General features: G+C 41.5%; 2 non-coding genes across 2 annotated transcripts; both read left to right on the forward strand.

Annotated features, from left to right (window-relative positions):
* The first annotated feature begins 1,068 nt into the window (after positions 1-1,068).
* On the forward strand, positions 1,069-1,141 carry trnav-aac (transfer RNA valine (anticodon AAC)). The gene has a single exon. It is a non-coding gene; the product is annotated as a tRNA-Val (tRNA).
* A 1,729-nt stretch (positions 1,142-2,870) lies between these two features.
* Positions 2,871-2,943, forward strand: trnak-uuu (transfer RNA lysine (anticodon UUU)). Its single transcript has one exon. It is a non-coding gene; the product is annotated as a tRNA-Lys (tRNA).
* Positions 2,944-4,866: the final 1,923 nt, after the last annotated feature.

The following is a 4,866-nucleotide window of genomic DNA, read 5'->3' on the forward strand; positions in this document are numbered from 1 at the left end:
TTTGAGGGCTTTCTTTGCCACGTTTTGAACAGGTGCAGATGGGCTCTCCTCAGACGTCCCAGGAGGTGTTTCTAAATGAGCTTCCTTTGTGTCGCTGTCACAGTTCTGAGCGTCAGCGCCTGCCAGAATCTGCTCCAGCCTCTTGCTCTGCAGTGTGTCCTTAAAACATCTGAGGAAACTGGACAAGTGGAGGACAAAAGAAGAAGTGTCAGACCTAAAAAATCTATCTACAGAAGATGAACAATATCTGAAAGTGATGTCCTTAAGAAAGAGGAAAAAATCCAGCAAAGACCTGACACAGGAGCTGAGAGATGCATCTGGACCTTCAGCTGATCCATCGGCTGTTGGCCCGAGCCTCATCAGAGATGGGCTCCATGGAAGGGTGGCTGTCAGGAAGCCGTTCTTAAGGAAGGGAAACAGTAAGCGTTGTTTCTAAGTGCTTGTTAAAATGACTATTTTAGATACTAATTATTGTTTTTTAGGCGATGTGAAAACCGTTTGCTGTGACTTTCAAATATGCTTCAAAAACTGGACGTGTTTCTTCAGATAAACTCCTGACCAGCTGTGAAAAAGCAGTGAAAATGTCTTGCCTGTATAAACTTTGTGATGTCAAACAAGATCAGAGATGACATCGATTGTGATGTCACTACAGTGATGACATCACAGCTTTGTGAAGGCTTCTGTTCTGTCTCTTCTGGTCTGTGGTTCCAACCACAGATTCTGGATGGAAGTGAAGTCCGGATTCCAGAATGTTGATTTGTGTTCTCTGTTAATCTCTGGACGACTTCAGCTGATTACTTCCTGTCACTGTCACGTTGGAAGGTCCACTTCTGCCAGTTTTTCAGCAGCCAGTATCATGTTTTCCACCAGCAGTGTTTCCCAAGACAGAATAATGTCAGTTTGTTTAAAATGTTGCCAAAATAAACTATTACAATTACAACAAATGTCATCTCAGGGCACTTCAGTAAGAAAGTCCAATTCAGGCCAATTGGAGTTCAGTTCATTGTAAATATAATCCAATTCATTCAATTCAGAATGAATCCAATTCATTCATACAGAGCAAAGCCAGTTTCCGTAGTGTAGTGGTTATCACGTTCGCCTAACACGCGAAAGGTCCTCAGTTCGAAACTGGGCGGAAACATTACTTGCTGCTCCTTTATTTATTTCATCCTTGTGTGAACATATATGACTGCACGTTAATGATAGCAACATCAACATATTCATAATTATGGATAGGAGGGGAGCCTCATCTGCTATTCTTGACATGTAAAGTCAATTTTTGCAGGTTTTCAAAAGATTTTCTGATGCTATGGTGTGAAACGGACTTTGGCGAACCCCTCGCTGCTGAGCGAAAATGGCGGCCTTCCGTCAAGGAATCGAACCCTGTTAAAACAGAGCACATGGTCAATTAGCTTTTTAAAAATCTTTATTTTAAAGAAAACGATCAAAACAAGAGTTTTTCTGGAAGAGATTTAAATAAGTTCTGAATATGCATTGAAGAGAGTTTACATTTGAGTCTATTTTCTTTGTTTAAAACTTAAAACAAAAACCTGAAGTCTGCACACTGAGGAAAACTGGTTTTGAGGATATTTATGAAATTTCCTCCTAATAACCAACTTGGGTCGGTGTCCCCAGTGGAACATTTTATGTGTAGTCTGCAGGTTTCATGTTTTCAGCTGGAGATGTGTGCTTTTTGTTCTGTATGCTACATATTTTTATCTTGATCAGGACATTCAGAACGCTTGCATGCACAGGTAAGTCCAGCTTCAGTTCCAGGTGGGCTCGTCCATTTAACTGGACCACCATGTTGTCCCAGCGTACATGCACGGGATAGACTGTGTAGGAAACCTTCATGACATTCTGCTGCCTCTAACTTTCTCTGTGGGACATCACGCTGCATGTAAGTGCAGCTGAAATCGCTGCCAACATGTTGTCTTTAAGTCACCTGAAGGGTGATATTCTCACATGAGGCTGCGGTTAAAAAATCAGGATTTTATTAGAGCAGAGCGACAGTCTGGACATGCTTTAAGTGACCACGAGTTGACCCGTAGTCTTAATGGGCTGATTTTCAGATTAGCCGTCTGACAGAAGAAACAGAAAAATATGTGGATGAGAGCAGCTTTATTGGGAATTTGGCTGGAAATATACACTCATTCTTTCCTGTTTTTACTAAAAGATGCAGAAATATTAAACTCTGTAACATGTGTTTAGTGCACCAACCCATGCCAACTCAGTTAGCATATATACAGTTATAGGAATAGTTTACTGAATGTCCCATCTTGTAGACAGCCTCAATGTTGCATTTCCAGTCCAGTCTGCTGTCCAGGTGAACCCTCAGGTATCTGTAATCCTCAACCACCTCTTCACCGAGGATGGAGACGGTGTTCAGCTGACTGCTGCTCCTCCTAAAATCCACAATCATCTCTTTTGTTTGTATCCAGATGAGGCGATAGTTTATTTTCCTATAGATGTGATAGTTTCATGTAGATGTGCTGAGGTGTGACAGGGAAGCTGTTGGTACATGGAGGATGTGAGGTCTGTAGCAGGAGGCAGCAGCATGCTGAGTTTGTCTGAACTCTTCCATCTGTCTGATCCCACATTATCCCAAAGCCTGTGAGCTTTTCCATTCCTGACCACACATCCCTCACACTGTTCTGCTGCAGATAGTTTCCCACCGACTTGCTCTCTTCCTTTTTTCTTCACACTCCTCCTTAACTCCCTGTTTCCCTCCATGAAGGCCTTCTTCTTTATGCTCAGTGGCTGCAACACAAGTTCACATCAACCAGGCGTTTGTTCAGAAAACAGAGTCACAGCTTTGGACTCACGATGTGTTTCAGATGTCAGCTGTCACTCAGACACACTTTCATAGGGCCTGGATAGCTCAGTTGGTAGAGCATCAGACTTTTAATCTGAGGGTCCAGGGTTCAAGTCCCTGTTCAGGTGTAGAAATGTAATCTCCCACTTAACCTGTACTTCCCTCTATGCCTTCACTCTGTTTCTACACTGTCACCTCTGACAGAGCCTGGCTGATGCTTTTCCTTCTATGTAGCTTATTGTTAGCTTTGCTGTTAGCTGCATCGTGATATCCTCATTTGTAAGTTATATAAACTATAGAATAATTCTACATAAACTGTAGAAATCACCTTAAATACACGAGTTGCAGAGTGTTGATCACATTCACTGAAACTACAACAGGTTAAGAGCATTTATCATGAATAGTTCTGCTTTATATCAGGGCTTCTTTTCACTTAGATTTCACTATTTGGACAATCTGTAATGAATGAACACCCAGAACAGAACACAAGACATTACAGAGATAAATCAACACTGGTGCAGTTTAAACAACAAGGGCATTGTTTGCTTCATTTAAGTGGCAATAAAACAAAGCACTTCATCAGAAAAATCAGTGTCAGAAATATATTTTGTAAAGGCCTCAAGAGACATAGATGTTGGAGGAAGTTGCGTAAACTGTGATGATGTCACAAGTTCAGTCGCAGTGGTGCTTCCAGCTTCTCTGGAGTTTGGTTTGTTCCACATAAGGAGCAGTATTCTTTTGTATTTCAGCTTTAGACTGACAACATTTGTTGCTCAGTTTTCCTCTGAGCCACAGAGATGGTCAGCTTTCATTGTGTCCAATAACTGCAGCTTCTAAAGTGGATTTCATAGCACTGCTGCATCTCTGACAGTTATCAGATCATTTGGGTGGAAAAACATACATCACAACCCTTTGAATCTGCTTTCAGTCCCACTTGAACAGTCTCTCACAGTTTCAGACACAAAATGTGTCTTTTAGTTTGAATCTCAGCTGATATCTCCAACAACTGTAGAGGGACTCATATCATTTCACCAGCTGGTGTGACAAACTTACAGAAACACCTCAGGAGCAGCACCTGGGATCTTTTGGGAGAAAAGGGGATTCTCTCCATGCTGATAGAGCTGGTGATAAATGAGTTTATGGATCCTACATATTACAGAGTAAAACAATAATAGGCAAGGCAAGGCAAGGCAATTTTATTTGTTGGGGGTGGTGGGGGGGTAGTATGTGTGCAGTGTGGTTGTCGGTGTGATGTTGTGTGTGAGTTTATGAATTGAATTGATTTTATTACTGATTTTATTATGTAAAGCACTTTGTGTTGCTTTTTTCTTTAGTATGAAAGGTGCTATATAAATAAAGTTTGATTTGATTTGATTTGATATTTATAGAGCACAATTCATACACAGGGCAATTCAAAGTGCTTTACAGCTACATAAAATCACAAGAAGGCAATAAAACCATTAAAAAGGAATAAAAAAATAAAAGAAAGAAATTAGAAAAAGAAAGAAATTTAAAACCCATTAAAATAATCATTAAGTAATTAAAAAGTGAAGAGTGCAGATAAAATACTTTCAGGTGACATATGCACAGCTAAATAGAACTGGTTTCAGCCTGGATTTAAACATTGTCAGAGTTGAGGCCTGTCTCACATCTTCTGGAAGACTGTTCCAGATTTTAGGAGCATCAAACTGAAACGCCTCACCTTGTTTAGTCCTGACTCTGGGCCCCAGCAGGAGACCCCTCCCTGAGGTTCTCAGAGCCCGAGTTGGTTCATATGGCTCTAACATGTCAGAGATGTACTTTGGCGCTTGACCATGAAGAGACTTGTACACAAGCAGAGCTGTTTTAAAGTCTATTCTCTGAGCGACAGGAAGCCAGTGCAGAGACCTGAGCACTGGACTAATATGGTCGTATTTTCTGGTTCTAGTCAGGACTCGAGCAGCAGCGTTCTGGATGTACTGCAGCTGTCTTACAGCTGTCTGCAGCTGTCTTACAGCCCGTTTAGAGAGCCCAGTGAGCAGGCCGTTACAGCAGTCTAACCTGCTGGAGAC

Source organism: Odontesthes bonariensis, chromosome 11 (genome assembly GCF_027942865.1).
Source record: "Odontesthes bonariensis isolate fOdoBon6 chromosome 11, fOdoBon6.hap1, whole genome shotgun sequence".
Taxonomy (NCBI): domain Eukaryota; kingdom Metazoa; phylum Chordata; class Actinopteri; order Atheriniformes; family Atherinopsidae; genus Odontesthes; species Odontesthes bonariensis.